Here is a 21,212-nt window from a genome sequence, read left to right as displayed (position 1 = left end):
GGCTAAAGGTGGGTGGTTGGGTTAGTGGTTAATTAGTAAAAGGGAGAAAGGCGTAACAAACGTCGGTTTTTTTTTTTTTTGAAAGACTTTTTATTTTTCATATTTTTATTTTATTTTGATGAACTGTTCAAACAAAGTTATCTTTGATAAACCTGTTTGTTTGTTTGGTTTCATCAAAATATATATAATAATATTTTTTTTCAACCGTAAGTCATAAGAAAGCCGAACGTCGTTACTAAAAGAAAAGGATTAAAAATAAAAAGGTTTAGGTGGGTAAAAAGGGTGATTGTTTTGGGTTAAGAAATGAAAAGGTTTAGGCTCAAAGGGGTTAAATAGGGGGATTTTGGGTATGTGGTAAAAAAAAAATGAAAAATAATGGTGTAGAATGAAAAAGGGTTAGTCCTAATGCCTCCATCATTTACTTAGTCGGGTTTAAGTTAGTAAGGACCGGGAATGTATTGTTGTGGCAAGTTCTAGAGTCGTACGAACCAAGCGGCTATTCACACAAGAAACGAAAAATGAGCATTTAGTGTAAAGATATATATTTGTATGCTCGTTAAAGGCTCAAAACTCACTTTTGTGGGAAAAGGGTTTTTATGTGATCAAGTATATATAATCAAATTTTAACTAAGTTTGTCATGCCTTTTCATAATTTTCTTATGTTGGTTCTTTTTATCACGACGCTATCGGTTGTAAACTTGTAAAAAATAACCTTGTTAGGATTTGAATTCCCGACTTAAACTTAGACAAGTAAAAAAAAATGAAAAATTTTGGAAAAAATTTGGGGTGATTAGCGGTTCCAATAGAGTTTTGTTTAAGGCTTGTTATTAGGACTTGCAAAATTCAAGGTTTTAGCATCCTCCCATACTTAAATTACACATTGTCCTCAATGTGTCCAAAAATAAGTTTTTAGGTTGATTGAATGTGTAAAATGGTGTTAAAAGCAAAATTTTATGTTACTGTCATCCTGGACACGACCTCGTGGGGACCGGGCACGGCCCCGTGTTCAGGTGCCAGTGACAAAAATTAAAGAAAAGGAACAGAAGCCTGGGCACGGGGGCGTGTTCAGCGAACACGGCTCGTGTCCAGTTACCTGAACTGGGCGATTTTCTGCAGAATGTGCAGCATGGGGCCGTGTTGGGCAAACACGGCCCGTGCTGAGCTTACTGTAATGAAGAAATCGTTGTCGGATGGCCCTGTTTTTGTGCATGGGGCGATGTTTCTCATTTCCCTTGTTATCCTTCACCATCCTGAGTGTGTTTTATTTCTGCAAATTAAAATTAAACTAAAAGACTAAACTAAACTAAGGATAGTTCCGCGGAATGCCTCCGTGGTGCGCCATGTTTATAAGGGTCCTTGGCTAGACCCAAAGTGAGGTTATATGTTTTCCGAGCAGGATGTTTTGCATCCCATGTTGCACCGCCGGAGAGCATCATCCAAACTTGAATCAATAACCTTCATGTAATTGACCGGGTCATCGTCCTCTACTCTCTTCCCGACCCCAAACTTCACTTCCTGATCCCCATACTTCAAAGTGAGTGTTCCGTCATTCATGTCTAGCACTACTTGCCCGGTGGCTAGAAATGGCCTTCCTAGTATGAGGGGGACTTCGGTGTCTTCTTCCATATCTTGTATGACAAAGTCGGCCGGGTAGACGAAATTGTCGACTTTGACTAATAGATTTTCAGCAACACCTTGTGGGTATTTGACGGACCTATCGGCAAGCTGTATACTCATCTTGGTAGGGCTCGTTTTTCCTAGGCCGAGTTGTTTGAACATTGATGCGGGCATGAGGTTAATGCTAGCCCCAAGGTTGGCTAGTGCATTACGAATGGGGGAGTCCCCAATCGAGCAAGGAATTGTGAAGCTTCCTGGATCAATCTTCTTTTGGGGGAGTTTGTTGAGTACGAGGGCGGAGTATTCTTCGCCTAGGTTTACTAATTGTAATGATTCAATTTTCCTTTTATGAGCGAGGAAGTCCCTCATGAATTTTGAGTATTTAGGCATTTGAGTTAGGACATCGATGAAAGGAATATTAACATGCAATTGTTTTAGTAGACTTTCGAATTTTGCGAATTGCTCATTAGTCTTTTGACGAATTAACCTACCGGAGAACGGAATCGGAGGAGCCTTGGTGGGCTCTTGAAGTGGAGGAGAAACCTTCTCTTGTTTGGGCGGTGTTGCGATTTCCTCAGTTGGTGGTGGTGGACTTTCCGTGGGACCCACGGTACTGTTTCGTAATGTTATGAGATGAACTTGTGCTTTTGGGTTTGTTTTGGTATTACTTGGTAACGCGCCTTGTGGTCTCTCGGAGAAATTTTGAGCTAGTTGACTTATTTGTTTTTCAATGTTTTGTATACTAGCTTGTTGATTTCTAAAATTTGATTCTAACTGTTGAAACCGATCCGAGTTTTTCTTTTCAGTGTCGGAGATGAGGCGAGATATAGTATCTTCAAGCCTTTCTCATCCACCTTGTTGTTGAGGGAAATTTTGTGACTCATTTCTCGGTTGTTGAAAGTTTGTTCGTTGATTTAGACTTTGTTGGTTACTACTACTGTTGGGTTCTCTCCAACCAAGGTTAGGGTGGTTATGCCATCCTTGGTTGTAGGTACCCGTTGGAGGACCCGACGGCCTAGGTCTATTATCAATGTAGTTTACCAATTCTGGTTGATCATCTGTTTCTTTCATACAACTCCAATTTTCATGTGGCCCACTACACCCTTCACAAGCCATAACCGAGACCGGTTTTGTCATCTCTAACTTTTTAATTTTAGAAGAAAGGGCCTCGATTTGGGCTTGTAAAGAAGTGCTTTCATCAACCTTATGGGCGCCCGGGGCAATAGATTTATTGCCTCGGGGAGTGTGCCATTGAAAATTGGTTTGAGCAATTTCCTCGATTTGATTGTATATTTCATGCGGACGGCGATTACCTAAAAGTCCCCCGGAGCTAGAGTCAAGTGTTTGTCTTGTGTGTGGCAACAACCCATTATAGAAAGTGGATACTTGTTGCCATACCGCAAGACCGTGATGAGGGTGTTTCGCAATAGCTCCTTGAACCTTTCCCAAGTTTCATATAAGGATTCCCCCTCCTCTTGTGAGTATGTATTAATTTCAGTCATTAATTTAGCCGTTTTAGCGGGAGGGAAATACTTATATAGAAATTTTTGGCCTAGTTCATCCCAGGTGTTTACCGAACCAACTGGGAGGGCGTTGAGCCAAGCTTTTGCTCGGTCTTTTAGTGAAAATGGAAACATTCGAAGGCGGACGGCGTCATTTGATGCTCCATTGATCCGAAAGGTATCACATATTTCTAAGAAATTAGTAATATGTAGATGGGGATCCTCGTCCGCAAGCCCATGAAAGGTTGCGGAGTTTTGAAGCATTTGTATCAAATGTGGCCGAAGTTCGAAGTTGTTGGCTTCGACATTCGGTGCATTGATAGCGGCGCCGAGATTACCTACAGTGGGTCGTAGGTAATCCATGAGGGTACGTTGGTCCGCCATTGGAAGTGGATCCCCCGAAACCTTCTCTTGGTTTTTAGCTTTAAGTCTTTTTCTGAGAAAGCGTTCGGGTTCTTCTAGAGGTTCTTTTATGTCTTTATTAGAACTGGAGCCCATACACTACGTCGAAGGTTCAGAGGTGGCGTCTGGTTCCAAGTCCTGCAATAAAAACAGAAAAGAATGTTGGTTAGAAAGTTCACCACGGCCCCGTGCTCAGTGAACACGGCCCGTGGTCGGAGTTACAGTGATTGTTTTCCGGATCCCTGTTACTGGAAAGTTGGACATGGCCTCGTGTTGCACCGACACGGCCCCGTGCTCTTCCCTCTGTAACTCGGAAAATAAAAACTGCCAGTAACACTGCTGGGCACGGCCCGTGTCCGACCAGGCACGGCCCGTGCTGAGCTCTGCAGAAACTGAAAAATTAAGAAAATCCTAAAAAATAAAAAGAAAATAGAAAAAAATGATTAGGCCGTTGATTCCTAACTTTCTTAAAATCCTTGTGTCTCCGGAAACGGTGCCAAAAACTTGATGCGTGTCAGTGTGTATATGTTTTATGTATATATGTTAAGCCCTTTTACACTTTTTTAGCCAAGTTTTAAATTTATAAAACACGATATTCACTAAAACTAAACACACATATAGGCAAGTGCACCCATCGTGGACGTAGTATAGTGTTGGTAAGATACCGAGGTCATCCAAGGACACAAGAGCATTTAGTACCGGTTTATCCTCAACGTCTAATCAAATCAAAATGTTAGAAAAAGGTTTTTTAAACTAAGAAAATAAAATTAACTAAAATGCTGAAAAGTAAAACAAAAAATAAAAACAGATAGACAAGATGAATCACTTGGATCTGACTCGTGTGTAGTGTAACCTTTGATTATTTTCGCACTTTTGCACTTGTTTAAGAGATTATCTTAGTTATTGTAGTAGGCCCCTCTTTTGAAGGCGACGTTACCCTCACTCCAGTAGTTTGAGTCAGCAAGGATACAATTCTAAAGGGTCGGATTATTGAAAGATAATTAATTAAGTTATTAATGCATAATGTGGTAGGCCCCTCTTTTGAAGGCGACGTTACCCTCAGCTAAGTAGTCTGAGTCAGCAGGGATACAGTCCTAAGTAGTTGGGTTAAAGTTTTAATAGTAGTTTAACTTATGAGGGGATCAAAGAGTTTGGACCCCCGTCATCCAATACCTTTGGGTATTGAAGAGGTCCTACTAAATCTTTTTATTTATATATTTTTATGTTTAGGGTAATTTTATCATTTATTATGTGTATTTTTACGATTACATAAATGTTAAGAGTAATTTTATCATTTTTTATATGTAATTTTATAATTACACATATGTAAACTAGTTTTTTACATATATGTAATTAGTTATGATACATATCTATAATTTTGGCAATTAAATATATGTAAACTACTTTTAACATGTATGTAACCAAAGAAATACATATTATAGATGATAAATGATTGTTTATTAGGAGTTCTGAAAGTTCTGTAGTTATTTAGAGTTCTGAAATGAACTCAACCCTATATATATATGTGTGTGTATATATGTATGTATGGGGGAAGGTTCAAATGAAACCACTAGTTATTGTGAAAACTCGAAAACTAATTAAAAAAAGCCAAAAAAACATACCAAAATTTTTATTTTTTTTTTTGCATAATAATTTTCGCTACTTTTAGCATATAAAAAAAATTCTTTTTTGTAGTGCACATGTGTAGTACATGTGTAATACTACACATGTGTAGTATTACACATGTGTAATACAATTTTTTTTTTTTGAAAAAAGTTGTTTTATATACAAAAACCTGTGAATTTTTATAAAAAATTGAAAAAAAAAGTTTGGTGTGTTTTTAGGCTTTTTTAGTTAGTTTTTGAGTTTTCACAATAAAAGTGGTTTTCATTTGAATCATCCCCTGTATGTATATATATATATATATATATATATATATATATATATGAGAAGGATCCGTTAGGAACCACCCTTTATTGCGAGTGTTAGTGCATGCGTCTGTCGACTTCGTCTTGTATCGAGTCTTGTACTTAGAATATTAGATCAGGGCACGCAGTTCGAGTTAAATGTAATTTCTCTTGAAAGGGCTTAATTTCGCTTGAATGAACATGGTGTAATTCCGTGGGGAATTAGATTCCGCTTGGAATTCTAATTCCGCTTAGAACATGTTTCACGCGAAATTGCACGCCTATAAATACCTGTTCAAGCGAGATTAGTGGTATCTGTTCCGGTTAGTGTAACGAAGTGCTGTCGAAGTGTCGTCTCGCTATAATTTGTCATCAAACCAATATATCGACAGTTTAAAGTGTATATCTTGCTGAATTGACCTCAGTACGACTGTTTCCGTCTCTCGTACTGAGCATAAACTCTTCTGATCGACTTGTTCGGGTCCGAAAACGATCCTACAGCGAGAACCGCGAGAACCAGTGTGAACACAAACAGTAATACCTAAAAAAATTTAAAAAACACCCAAAAAAAAAATTTTTTTTTACCATTTTTTTTTTGTAAAAATCGTTATATTTTGTTTACAATAAAAAAATTTTCAAAAAAAAAATTTCGAGTCACAGTTATCCATGCACATATTCATTTGTATCTTTTCTTTGACAAATTCCGTAATTCATTACAAATATTAGACAATTGCACTTTCATTTACAGTACCACGTATAATACACTACTTTTTATGTTAACAATATTAGAAATGCACATGTGCATCTATATGTATCAACATGAAATAAGGTGTTTTGGTACACTACTTTCTCTTTCATCTATCATTCCATCCATAATACACAAACATGCACATGTGCATTTTTGTCATTTCTTTGACAAATTCCGTAATTCATTACAACTATTAGACAACTGCACTTTCATTTACACTACCATGTGTAATACAATACTTTTTACATTACCAATATTAAAAATGCACATGTGCATCTATATGTATCAACATGAAATAAGGTGTTTTGGTACACTACTTTGAATATACTTTCCCTTTCATCTATCATACCATCCATAATACACTACCATTACCTCCTACCATCCATAATACAATACCATTACCTCCTACCATCCATAATACAATGCCATTACCAATATTTTCACTTTATTACATGTATGTAAACACCATTTATACCATCCAATCAACATATTACATCATAAATTGACAACTATAACCAAACCATCAACCACGAGATATAACTAACCAAAAAACATGTATATGGGCCTACTTCTCCATTCAAAACCACAAACTTTTTGTACCAAAACATGTTATATCATGGTTATACCTAATGATGCACATGTGCATTTTGAATATCAGTAATGTAAAAAGTAGTGTATTACGAATGGTATTGTAAATTAAAGTGCAATTGTCTATTCCTGATAACGTATTACTGAATTTGTCGAAGTAATGATACATATGCACATGTGCATGGATAACTGTAACTCAAAAAAAAAAGTTTTTTTTTATGTAACGAAATATAACGAAATATAACGATTTTTTCAAGAAAAATATAAAAAAAAAATTTGAGTGTTTTTTTGACTTTTTTTAGATTTTATTTTGTGTTCACATTGGTTCTCGCGGTTCTCGCAATAAGGGTGGTTCTCGCATGAACCTTGTAACACCCCGTGCTACCGAAAGTGAAAGTCAAAGTCAAGATTGACTTCTTTGACCGTGGTTAGTCTATTTTATGTTTATGTTTACGTTAGTTGTATTATGTGGAGTAATTAATTACAATCGAATTAATCGAAGTTTATTTATCGATACGAACCGCTTTACGACTATGAATGATAGGAAGTAACAATGCGATAAAGTCAATTAATCGATAATCAAGCTAATCTAGTCATCATCGAACCCGAGACTCGAATCATGCGAATATTGGTGTTACTATACGTGTGTGTGTGTGTGCCTTATATGTTACTTGTGCGTGTATACTTTATGTTATGTGTGGTAATCAACCGAAACTTGAATCGAAACTCGAAACTCAATCGAACTCAATCGATATCGAATCATGATGATTGGTGGAGAAGAGACGGCGTGAGATATATATGAGTGTATGTTAGATATAGTGGTTGGGATTAAAAGTAATTTGAATAGGAAACTCTATCGTACACGCATCGTCCTCAATCAGAATCGAAATATCAAAAATCGTCGCACCGAACACTCGAATCAAGCAGCTGGACGATCATGCTCTCAGCCGATCGAACAGCCCAGCCGATCGGACTGCTGTCCGATCGGACAGGCTGTCCGATCGGGATGCCTGGCCGATCGGCCAGCCCTTTCCTCTTTGGGCATCCTATAAATACCCATGTCATTGTCATACTTTCTACTTTTGGAAAGCTCTGACCGACCAGCTCGTACTCTCATCCTTTTTCTCAAATTTCTCTCGATTCTGGTAAGATTTCATCCTAAATCTTGTACTTTCTTGATCTACACGCACTCCTACACCTTTCTATCTTTCGAAGCTTGATTTCTAACTGTGAAATCATCAAGATTTAAGTGTTCTAGGATGATGTCATCATGGTGTTCTTGAAGAACTTCATGTTTTGGCTTCAATCCACCAAGAATCACTTGGATCTAGCCGATTTCCACATAAACAAACAAGGATCTTTCATAGATCTAAACATTTACACGGTGAAAAGGATTGAAAGATGGTTTTCCAACTTTCTTTCAACTCTTTTACACTCAATACCTTCAAGACTAATAGAAACGGAACTTGTGCCGATTCGCTAATCATTCCAGTGGTTGCATGACTCAAGATCCGGATTCTATCCACGAGGTTCACCGACTTCGGGTTGAACGTTAAACTCTGTTCCGAACGGTTCACCGGCTGGATTTGGGTGATTCCTGTCCGATCAGGAGGAACAAGTAAGAACGAGGGTTCTATGGTTCAACTTGTTGTCAAAGCACCTCGATATAATGACAAACAATCAGAACAGCCAAGTGTTAGACGAACAGGCTGATCAGGTCAGGATGCTAACCGATCGGACTACTGTCCGAACGGACAGCCAGCCGATCGACCGGGCCAGCCGATCGGCTAGCACATGGCCCCACACTTAAAACAATTTCATGAAGTCTAGTATTGAACGAACTGCTGTTCGATCGGTTAAGCCGTCCGATTTGAATTACTCTTCGGATCATGAGATACTATACTTTAACACTTGGTCAATTTTCAACGTGTTCAATGCACTATGAGTGCCACTCGATCGAACAACCGTCCGATCAGGTGTGTGACAACTCGAATTTCCAAGATTTCTATTCCGCATTTATTGCACGTTCATTGTTCGAATAGTTAATTATTTGCACAACTGATTGCTATGGAATGGTATACGTTTTGATGAAATAAATCGTATTGTGTGATTGTGCATGGTTGTTTGATTAATTGTGAGAGACTTGTCAATTATGTGAACCTGGTGGTGAAACTGTGAAATGCTTGTAAGATGGTATGCTTGTGTAAAATATAATTATTCAGGGTGTATTGAGCAATTAGTGAAAAGTTAATTATACTTAACCCTAATCCTTCACTAAACCACACATACACACAAAAATCCAAGCACGTAGTTCACAATTCTCTGGCAATCATCACCAAATCATTGGCAAGACATCACAAGTTTGATTCCTCTCTTTCTCTAGGATCAACACAAGGTAATTGTTAATGATTGTTCGTTGATTATTTGATTGTATCAATTCTTGATTAATTGTTGATTGATGGAATGCTTGTAAACCCTAGCTTTGATTTGATGGTTCTGTGCTTAATTTGAATCTTGGTTATTGAAATGATGATGATGATTAGGATATACTTGATAGATTGATCATGTGATGATTGTGTTGTTAAGTATCTAATGAGTGATTGATTCTGCATTGTGAAACTATGTAACTAGGGTTTTCTGGTCGTATGAAAACAAGAAACGTAACTATTGTAGAGAACGTAACTGATACAATCGTGACTGCTTGTAGTCTGAGCTTTGTGAATGTGTTAGTCCGACTTTCACTAATTGTATTAGTGTCCGAGCTTTAATAGGTAGTATGGTCCGATGTTTACTTCAGTTTAATGTTGTCTGAGTTTCATAGAATACTTAGCCCGAGGTTATATGATACACTTAAGTCCGAGTATTTCAAAGATAAGAAGGTCCGAGCTTTAACCCTATACCCTCTTGTCCGATGTTTAACCTTGTAAAGGGACCGAGTTTAGTGATGAATTATCAAGGTCTGACCTTTTTGCATGGTACAAGGTGTCCGAGTTTCAACATGGCAACCTAGTCCGAGTTTCCTCTCATATGTATGTCCAAGTTTAATGGGGGGGGGGGGGGGCAGCCTAGTTCGAGTTTCATGACACCCTTGCATGATCCGAGTTTTGATTCCCACACCCCTGGTCCGAGTTTGTTAACCTTGCCACATAGTCCGACCTTTAAACCCCCAATACATTGGTCCGAGTTTCATAAAAGGGGATGGGTTATTGTCTGAGTTTGTGACTTGTTTCTCAGTTGCCATCCGACTTTTAAACAGGGGAAACCCCCCCCCCCACACTTGTTTGATGTTGTGTAATTGTCTGATGTTGTGTAATGATCAAATTGAAACAACGAGCTGCATGATATATTATGTTAATTCTGTTAAGCTGTGTATGACACTTTGATTCCCTGACTTCGTTAAACGTGTGAAGTTATTTACACTGTTAAATGTATAAAGCGTGTTAACAGTGGCCACTAGAATAATATACGCGTAAGATTAAACCGTGAAATCAGGGACGCTACGCATGAATTACGTGAATAGGATTGACTGCTTACATGATGTATGATTCTATGTGAATAATTGTATGATATTGAATGCAACGGTATGATCCTGCATGTGTGAACATTTTATGTAATATCATCGTGTACACAATAAACACACAAAGCACCGTTGCTTGAATATCGAGGATTGTAAACCCTAATTGAATGAATCATGTGCAATATATCCTAGGTCGTGTGTAACGGACTTAGAGATTAATAAACCCTAGAAGCAATAACATACCGAGCAAACCAAGGTGAGTTCACACAGCCAAGGCATGGGGTTCCCAGGGTGGGAATGGGATTGGATTACTTTATTGTACATACTCAGTTGATTGAACCTAACGATAAGGATACGACTAGACTAGTAACACTTATTGAACTGATCTTCGCACACCTGCCAAGGGTTGGCCGCGATATTATGACTGACTTCGCACACCTGCCTTTGGAAGGCCGCAAACTGTAATTTCTTAATCTTCGCACACCTGCCTGGTAGGCCGCGATACAGGTAAACCTAGTCTAGAATACTCGGGATGAACATCCCCTAATATCTTCGCATACCTGCCTGGGAGGCCGCGATGGAAACTAATACGATACATGACATAACGAACGAACATACTACTACTCACACTGCACTATTACTGAACTGTTAACTGTGAACTCGCTCAACTAGTTGTTGATCCTCTGTTACATGCCTTGCAGGTCGTTAGATACTTATGGAGCTTGCACAGGGAGGAGCAGGTCGTTGTGGAGCATGGATTATGTTTTGAAACTTATTGAACTTATGTTACACATTTGGGTTTTCGTACTTATGCTTCCGCTATACTTATAAACTATGATTATGTTTTGAACACCTATCGTATCGAATGATTGGTTTACATTTATTATATTTGACATTAGTTGCATGTTCGATATGATTGGTGGCTTGATCCTGGTCAGTCACGCTCCCAAGCGGTGATACTCCGCTGGTGGATTTTGGGGGTGTGATAGATTGGTATCAGAGCCATTGGTTATAGAGAACTTGGTTTTAATATGGGAAAACGTTTTTATTAAGACCAGACTATAACCAGAACAGTGCTCTCAACGATCCACAACGAAGCTTTGCTCCACGTGCAAGACTCGACATACTAGGTAATAAGGTTTATGTTTATTACCTGCTTGCTAGAACTGCATAGAACTTTGCTCGTAGTATGCTTACATTACTTTGCTCACTACTTGTTATTGCTTGAGAACACCTATGTGCTTACATTCTTCTGTCATCGCACTATTCGCGAACCTTTCTCACTTATGTTGCCTTTGATGTGAAGATCAATGGCCGGACGAATTAACATGACTCAAGCCCAGCTAGAGGCTCTCGTTCAAGCTCAAGTTGCTGCGGCACTTGCAGCTGCTCAAGCAGGTAGTATACCCTGCAGTATAGACACACACTAGGATCTTTAGATCCTACATTAACTCTCGTATTTAACCTTGTCCTATTCGTACACAATAGGTCAACACGCGCAGCAGCCTGTCTGCACTTTCAAGAACTTCATGGACTGTCGTCCAAGCTCATTCAGTGGCACCGAGGGGGCAGTGGGACTCCTCCATTGGTTCGAGAAGCTAGAATCTGTGTTCGAAATGTGTGAATGCCCTGAGGCTCGCAGGGTCAAGTACGCCACTGGCACTTTGGAAGGAATCGCGTTGACTTGGTGGAACGCGCAAGTACAGATCCTAGGGTTGGCAGCTGCTAACGCCACCCCTTGGAATGATTTCAAAGAATTGATCAAAAGGGAATACTGACATTCACAAGCTGGAAGATGAACTGTATCACTTGAAAATGACTGGGTCAGAAATCGAGGCTTATACCAAGAGGTCGAACGAGTTGGCTGTGTTGTGTCCAACTATGGTGGACCCTCCATACAAGCGCATTGAGTTGTATCTCAAGGGTTTGGCGCCAGAGATCCAGAGCCATGTGACATCGGCTAATCTTGATAATATCCAGGCTATTCAGCGCCTTGCTCATCGTATTACAGATCAGGCAGTGGACCAGAACAGGCTGCCAAAACGTGTCAAGGCTACCACTACTGCTGTCACTACTTCTGCTACTCCCAGTGACAACAAGAGGAAATGGGAGGGGGATTCCAGCAAGGGATCAGTTTCTGTTCAGTCTTAGTAGCGCAAGACAAATGACTACCAGAATTCGAGTCAGCAATCATCTGGCAGTCAGGGGCAGGGTGGATATCGGGGAATTCACCCACTGTGTAATAAGTGCAACAGACACCACAACGGAAGATGTCGCAGGGAACGTTGTCAAAGATGCCTCAAGATGGGTCATGAGGCAAAGGATTGTAGAAGCTCTAGGCCAGCAAATCAGAACCAGCAACTCCCACCGCCAGCACCACAGAACCAGCACCAGCAGCCACAGCGTGGAAACCGGGGATGTTTCTAGTGTGGGGCTGAAGGCCACTACAAACGTGATTGCCCTCAACTGAACCAGAATCAGAATCACAACAACAACAACGGGGGAAACAACAACAACAATGGCAACGAGGCTCGTGGCCGTATGTTTGTGCTAGGTCGGGGTGATGCAGTGAATGATCCCAACGTCGTTATGGGTAAGTTTCTTCTCGACGATATCTATGTTACTGTCTTATTTGATTCGGGTGCTGATACAAGTTATATGTCCTTGAAAATGAGTAAACTGTTAAAACGAACACCAACACCCCTAAACACCAAACATGTCGTAGAACTAGCAAATGGTAAAAGTGTAGAAGCCACGCATGTAGTCAAGGGTTGTAACATCGTTCTAGCGGGTCAGACCTTCTCGATAGATCTTATTCCTATAGTTCTGGGTAGTTTCGACATCGTCATCGGCATGGATTGGTTATCTAAGCAGCAGGCAGAGATTTTATGTAAGGAAAAGATCATCCGTATTCCTCGCTCTAAGCAAGAACCTCTCGAAGTTCAAGGCGACAAGAGTGGTGCTGTGGTTGGCATCATCTCTTTCTTAAAGGCGCATAAATGTTTACGAAAAGGGCACACTACAATTCTGGCACTTGTCACTAACGCATCAGCAAAAGAAAAGAAGCTGGCGGATATTCCAGTTGTGCGTGACTTTCCTCAGGTGTTTCCTGAAGATTTACCCGGTTTACCGCCTCATCGTCAAGTCGAGTTTCAGATTGAGTTGGCTCCTGGAGCAGCACCAATAGCCCGCGCACCGTATCGTTTTGCTCCAACCGAACTGGAAGAACTGTCGAAGCAGCTACAAGAGCTCTTGGAAAAGGGCTTTATTCGTCCAAGCTCATCGCCTTGGGGAGCTCCAGTACTCTTCGTGAAAAAGAAAGATGGCACTTTCAGGATGTGCATCGACTACCGCGAACTCAATAAGGTGACGGTGAAGAACCGTTATCCTCTTCCGCGCATAGATGACTTATTCGAACAGTTGCAAGGGTCGTGTTATTACTCCAAGATAGACTTGAGGTCAGGCTACCATCAGCTGAGAGTCCGGGATGAGGACGTCTCCAAGACAGCATTCAGAACTCGCTACGGCCATTACGAGTTTCTTGTCATGCCATTCGGGCTTACGAACGCGCCTGCAGTCTTCATGGATCTTATGAACAGGGTGTGCAAACCCTATCTTGACAAGTTCGTCATTGTCTTCATCGACGACATTCTGATTTACTCCAAGAGTCAGGAGGAACACGAGCAGCACCTACGATTGATCTTGGAACTGCTACGAAAGGAACAACTGTACGCTAAGTTTTCAAAATGCGACTTCTGGCTTCGTGAAGTCCACTTCTTAGGCCACGTGGTGAATAGGGATGGGATTCATGTCGATCCATCCAAGGTAGACTCGATCAGGAACTGGCCTGCACCGCGTACACCAACGGAAATACGCCAATTCTTGGGTTTGACGGGGTATTACAGACGATTCATCAAAGACTTCTCCAAGATCGCACAGCCGCTTACTATGTTGACACAGAAAGGTGTTACCTATCGTTGGGGTAACACACAAGAAACGGCCTTTCAGTACCTGAAGGATAGGCTTTGCAGTGCACCTATTCTCTCATTGCCGGAGGGCACAGATGACTTCGTGGTTTATTATGATGCATCGATACAGGGTCTTGGTTGTGTATTGATGCAGCGGGATAAAGTTATTGCCTACGCTTCGCGACAACTCAAGGTTCATGAACGGAACTACACGACGCACGATTTAGAGCTGGGAGCTGTTGTTTTCGCGCTTAAGATATGGCGGCACTACCTGTACGGTACCAGGTGCACGATTTACACCGATCACAGGAGTCTCGAGCATATTCTTAAGCAAAAGGATTTGAACATGCGTCAACGGAGATGGGTTGAACTACTGAACGACTACGAATGCGCCATCAAGTATCATCCAGGCAAGGCCAATGTTGTGGCCGACGCCCTCAGTCGAAAGGACACCCTACCTAAGCGCGTGCGAGCGCTACAGCTTACTATTCAGTCCAGTCTTCCTGCACAGATACGAGCAGCTCAGATAGAAGCATTGAAACCCGAAAACGTCATGGCTGAAGCCTTACGCGGTTCAAGGCAACGAATGGAACAAAAGGAAGACGGCGCCTACTATGTAACGGGGCGTATTTGGGTCCCACTTTATGGCGGTTTACGAGAGCTTGTGATGGACGAAGCACACAAGTCTCGCTACTCGGTACATCCAGGGTCGGATAAAATGTACCACGACATCAGAACTACATACTGGTGGCCTAGCATGAAGGCCCACATCGCCACCTATGTTGGCAAGTGCTTGACCTGTGCAAGAGTCAAGGTTGAATATCAGAAACCCGCAGGCCTACTTCAACAGCCTAAGATACCTCAATGGAAATGGGAAGAAATTTCCATGGATTTCGTTACAGGCCTACCTAGATCTCAGCGTGGGAACGATACAATATGGGTAATCGTGGATCGACTCACCAAGTCTGCACACTTCCTAGCTATAAAGGAAACGGATAAGTTCTCCACTCTCGCAGACATTTATCTTAAAGAAGTTGTTTCGAGGCACGGAGTGCCCACCTCTATCATTTCGGATCGGGATGCACGATTCACGTCAGAACTATGGCAAGCGATGCACAAATCCTTCGGCTCACGATTAGACATGAGCACAGCATATCACCCTCAGACAGATGGGCAGTCTGAGCGAACGATCCAAACTCTTGAAGACATGCTTCGGGCATGTGTTATTGATTTCGGCAACGGCTGGGAAAAGCATCTCCCTTTGGTGGAGTTCTCATACAACAACAGCTATCACACCAGCATACAAGCCGCTCCATTCGAGGCATTGTACGGACGTAAATGCCGGTCACCTCTCTGTTGGGCAGAGGTGGGGGATAGTCAGATCACGGGTCCAGAGATTGTAGTGGACGCCACGGAAAAGATTGCACAGATACGACAACGCATGGCGGCAGCACGCGACCGTCAGAAAGCCTACGCGGATAAGCGTAGAAAACCATTGGAATTTCAGGTCGGGGACCGGGTTTTACTAAAAGTCTCACCCTGGAAGGGTGTGGTTCGTTTTGGCAAACGGGGCAAACTAAATCCGCGGTATGTCGGACCGTTCGAGATCATTGAGAAAATAGGCAAAGTAGCCTACAAGCTAAACCTACCAGCTGAACTCGGTGCAGTTCACAATGTATTTCACGTGTCGAATCTGAAGAAGTGCCTGTCAGATGAGACCCTCATAGTTCCTTTTAAGGAACTCACTATCGACGAGCGGTTGCAGTTCGTCGAGGAACCTGTAGAAATCACGGACCGCGATGTGAAGGTCCTCAACACAAGAGAATCCCTCTTGTTCGAGTTCGTTGGAACTCCCGACGTGGCCGAGAGTACACCTGGGAACGCGAAGACCAAATGAAAGAAAAGTACCCCCAATTATTCGAAACCAATGCAACCACTACTGAGGCTGAAGCTACTACTACTGAATTTCGAGACGAAATTCCAAATCAACGGGGGGATGATGTGACACCCCAGGAAAACCAGTGAACGATATAACTTACCTAACTTCCTCAGTGAGTGCGTACCAAATTTCGGGACGAAATTTCTTTTAAGTTGGGGATAATGTGACAACTCGAATTTCCAAGATTTCTATTCCGCATTTATTGCACGTTCATTGTTCGAATAGTTAATTATTTGCACAATTGATTGCTATGGAATGGTATACGTTTTGATGAAATAAATCGTATTGTGTGATTGTGCATGGTTGTTTGATTAATTGTGAGAGACTTGTCAATTATGTGAACCTGGTGGTGAAACTGTGAAATGCTTGTAAGATGGTATGCTTGTGTAAAATATAATTATTCAGGGTGTATTGAGCAATTAGTGAAAAGTTAATTATACTTAACCCTAATCCTTCACTAAACCACACATACACACAAAAATCCAAGCACGTAGTTCACAATTCTCTGGCAATCATCACCAAATCATTGGCAAGACATCACAAGTTTGATTCCTCTCTTTCTCTAGGATCAACACAAGGTAATTGTTAATGATTGTTCGTTGATTATTTGATTGTATCAATTCTTGATTAGTTGTTGATTGATGGAATGCTTGTAAACCCTAGCTTTGATTTGATGGTTTTGTGCTTAATTTGAATCTTGGTTATTGAAATGATGATGATGATTAGGATATACTTGATAGATTGATCATGTGATGATTGTGTTGTTAAGTATCTAATGAGTGATTGATTCTGCATTGTGAAACTATGTAACTAGGGTTTTCTGGTCGTATGAAAACAAGAAACGTAACTATTGTAGAGAACGTAACTGATACAATCGTGACTACTTGTAGTCTGAGCTTTGTGAATGTGTTAGTCCGACTTTCACTAATTGTATTAGTGTCCGAGCTTTAATAGGTAGTATGGTCCGATGTTTACTTCAGTTTAATGTTGTCTGAGTTTCATAGAATACTTAGCCTGAGGTTATATGATACACTTAAGTCCGAGTATTTCAAAGATAAGAAGGTCCGAGCTTTAACCCTATACCCTCTTGTCCAATGTTTAACCTTGTAAAGGGACCGAGTTTAGTGATGAATTATCAAGGTCCGACCTTTTTGCATGGTACAAGGTGTCCGAGTTTCAACATGGCAACCTAGTCCGAGTTTCCTCTCATATGTATGTCCGAGTTTAATGGGGGGGGGGGCAGCCTAGTCCGAGTTTCATGACACCCTTGCATGATCCGAGTTTTGATTCCCACACCCCTGGTCCGAGTTTGTTAACCTTGCCACATAGTCCGACCTTTAAACCCCCAATACATTGGTCCGAGTTTCATAAAAGGGGGTGGGTTATTGTCTGAGTTTGTGACTTGTTTCTCAGTTGCCATCCGACTTTTAAACAGGGGAAACCCCCCCCCCCACTCTTGTTTGATGTTGTATAATTGTCTGATGTTGTGTAATGATCAAATTGAAACAACGAGCTGCATGATATATTATGTTAATTCTGTTAAGCTGTGTATGACACTTTGATTCCCTGACTTCGTTAAACATGTGAAGTTATTTACACTGTTAAATGTATAAAGCGTGTTAACAGTGGCCACTAGAATAATATACGCGTAAGATTAAACCGTGAAATCAGGGACGCTACGCATGAATTACGTGAATAGGATTGACTGCTTACATGATGTATGATTCTATGTGAATAATTGTATGATATTGAATGCAATGGTATGATCCTGCATGTGTGAACATTTTATGTAATATCATCGTGTACACAATAAACACACAAAGCACCGTTGCTTGAATATCGAGGATTGTAAACCCTAATTGAATGAATCATGTGCAATATACCGAGCAAACCAAGGTGAGTTCACACAGCCAAGGCATGGGGTTCCCAGGGTGGGAATGGGATTGGATTACTTTATTGTACATACTAAGTTGATTGAACCTAACGATAAGGATACGACTAGACTAGTAACACTTATTGAACTGATCTTCGCACACCTGCCAAGGGTTGGCCGCGATATTATGACTGACTTCGCACACCTGCCTTTGGAAGGCCGCGAACTGTAATTTCTTAATCTTCGCACACCTGCCTGGTAGGCCGCGATACAGGTAAACCTAGTCTAGAATACTCGGGATGAACATCCCCTAATATCTTCGCATACCTGCCTGGGAGGCCGCGATGGAAACTAATACGATACATGACATAACGAACGAACATACTACTACTCACACTGCACTATTACTGAACTGTTAACTGTGAACTCGCTCAACTAGTTGTTGATCCTCTGTTACATGCCTTGCAGGTCGTTAGATACTTATGGAGCTTGCACAGGGAGGAGCAGGTCGTTGTGGAGCATGGATTATGTTTTGAAACTTATTGAACTTATGTTACACATTTGGGTTTTCGTACTTATGCTTCCGCTATACTTATAAACTATGATTATGTTTTGAACACCTATCGTATCGAATGATTGGTTTACATTTATTATATTTGACATTAATTGCATGTTCGATATGATTGGTGGCTTGATCCTGGTCAGTCACGCTCCCAAGCGGTGATACTCCGCTGGTGGATTTTGGGGGTGTGACAAGGTGACCCCCTGCTAAGAACTTAACTGCTGAAGTACCTAACCGATCGGTTAGCCGGCCGATCGAACAACCATCTGATCGACCGACCTGAAAGGTAAAGATACTTCAATGTTTTCAAATACTACAACGGAAACCTCAAATAGTCAAACCATCATACACAAACACATCCTTCTCAAAGGAAGAAACAATCCACTCGAACAGCCATCTGATCGGCCTACCAACCGACAGGACAGCTGTCCGAACGGACAGTCAAACCGAACGGTCAGCCGTCCGATCGACCAGCTGCCGACCCTCCAATACTCAATTACTTTAAACGCTAACCATTATCGCATGTATTACGTGACTAAATGAATGCTTGTTGTTATGTTTACACGTGGAATGTTGTCTACCTGCCTTAATGACGATAGTACTATAGTTTGGACTCAGCACCCGTTCACACGGGGGTTGTTAAGGACAATTACTTGCATGGATTACGGTGGTAATCATGTATTGCGATCTGCCTCGGGCAATCAACCCGCAGTCATTGGTATCGATAAATCCATGTCGATAATTAACATGCTTCGTTTTCCTCTGTGTACGTGCTGGTTATGCGTAAACTATTTCGAACTCTATTATGCTATTATCAAACTTGTATGCTCACCTTTACATTTTATGTATTGACTTTATTTTAACGTATGTGACAGGCAATTAGGATGCTTATCTGCTAGGAAGGCGAGCTTAGAATAAGCGTCTAGAGCATAGTTGTCTGTAGATCTTGCAGATCGAGTCTCTAGAAGCATTTGAACAATATTTATATTTGAAATCTGAGTTGTCGGAACAAAATAATTGACTTGATGTTATCTGTAATAATATGTTTGCTATTTAAGGTACGGTATTGGACGTATTATATAAATTGAATTGTAATGATAGTTGTTATGGAAACTTCTGGACAATCTGTTTCGCTCAGTGCCATGCCCCGATGATTCCGCCATCGGTTGGGGTGTGACAAACCTTATCCTATATCTATATCTCTCTCTCTCTCTCTCTCTCTCTCTATATATATATATATATATATATATATATATAGTGGAGGGTTCAAATGAGAAGAATTTTTTTGTAATAATAAAAAAGAACAAACTTCAACCAATAAGAATGCTTTATTTTACTTCATTTAATTTTTGTATTTAATATGGGTGTAAGGGTATATTGGTAAAATTAGATAGATCATTAATTGTTAATCTTCCTTTTTAATAGCTAACTAAATTAGATTTGTAACTTATTTTCAAAAATATATATATATATCTTTTCAAAGAAGAAAAAAATTAATTTAAGGTGTAGGATAAATTATGAGGTGTGTAGAATGAATTACGAGTTGTGTAGGATAAATTTCAATATGTTTAGGATAAATTTCAAAAACGTGTAGGATAAATTTTGACGTGTCTAGGAAAAATTATAGTGTGGATGATGATTATCTTTATGACTATTTAATTAGTCAAAAAGAATAATAAATGAGATGAGAGAAAACAATTTAATGTTTTACAATTGTACCCTTTGTTCTTTTTCTTCTCAATTTAATTTTCTTCTCAAATGAACCTCCCCCTGTATATATATATATATATATATATATATATATATATATATATATATAGAGAGAGAGAGAGAGAGAGAGAGAGAGAGGACTGCTAAAATGAAAACCACCTCCAGTTGTAAGAACCGCGAGAACCAGTTCCTAGCCATTAGATCTTCAAGATCAATGGATGAGATTAAAATTAACTAAAAATAATATTAAATATTTTTTGTCTTATTATGTTTTTAATATTTTAATCCAAAAGGATAATTTAGTAAAATAACTCTATTTTGTCCTTTTGTTTTTATTGTTTTTTATTAGATTTTTGTATTATTATGTTGGTTTTTATTTTTTAAACATAATTTTTTTATTGAAAGCATTTTTAAATTCATATTTTTAAAAGATTTCTTATACTTTTTACATTTTACGTTTTACGTTAAATTTTTTACGTTTTACGTTAACGTTTTTACGTTTTACGCGCCGGTTTTTGCACGCCTTTTTCAATCGTCGTTTTTTTAACGCGCCGTTTTTATGTCGGGGCTTTTTCAAGCGTCGTTTTTTTAACGAGCCGTTTTTACACGCCGTTTTTCAAGTGTCGTAATTTTAACGCGCCGTTTTTACACGTTCTTTTAACGCGCCGTTTTTTACACTTTAAGTTTTTTACGTTAAAATTTTTACGTTTAACGTAAAACTTTTTATGTTTTTACGTTTTACGTCAAACTTTTTACGTTTTACTTAAAATTTTTTACGTTTTACCTAAAACTTTTTACGTTTTACGTTTTATGTTAAAAAGTTTACGTTTTACGTTAAAAAGGTTTCGGTTTAACTTTTTTTTACAAAAACTTTTTTAC

This window comes from Helianthus annuus, chromosome 13 (assembly GCF_002127325.2).
Source record: "Helianthus annuus cultivar XRQ/B chromosome 13, HanXRQr2.0-SUNRISE, whole genome shotgun sequence".
Taxonomy (NCBI): Eukaryota; Viridiplantae; Streptophyta; class Magnoliopsida; order Asterales; family Asteraceae; genus Helianthus; species Helianthus annuus.
The sequence above is the reverse complement of the archived record's forward strand: the minus strand, read 5'-3'. Positions refer to the sequence as shown.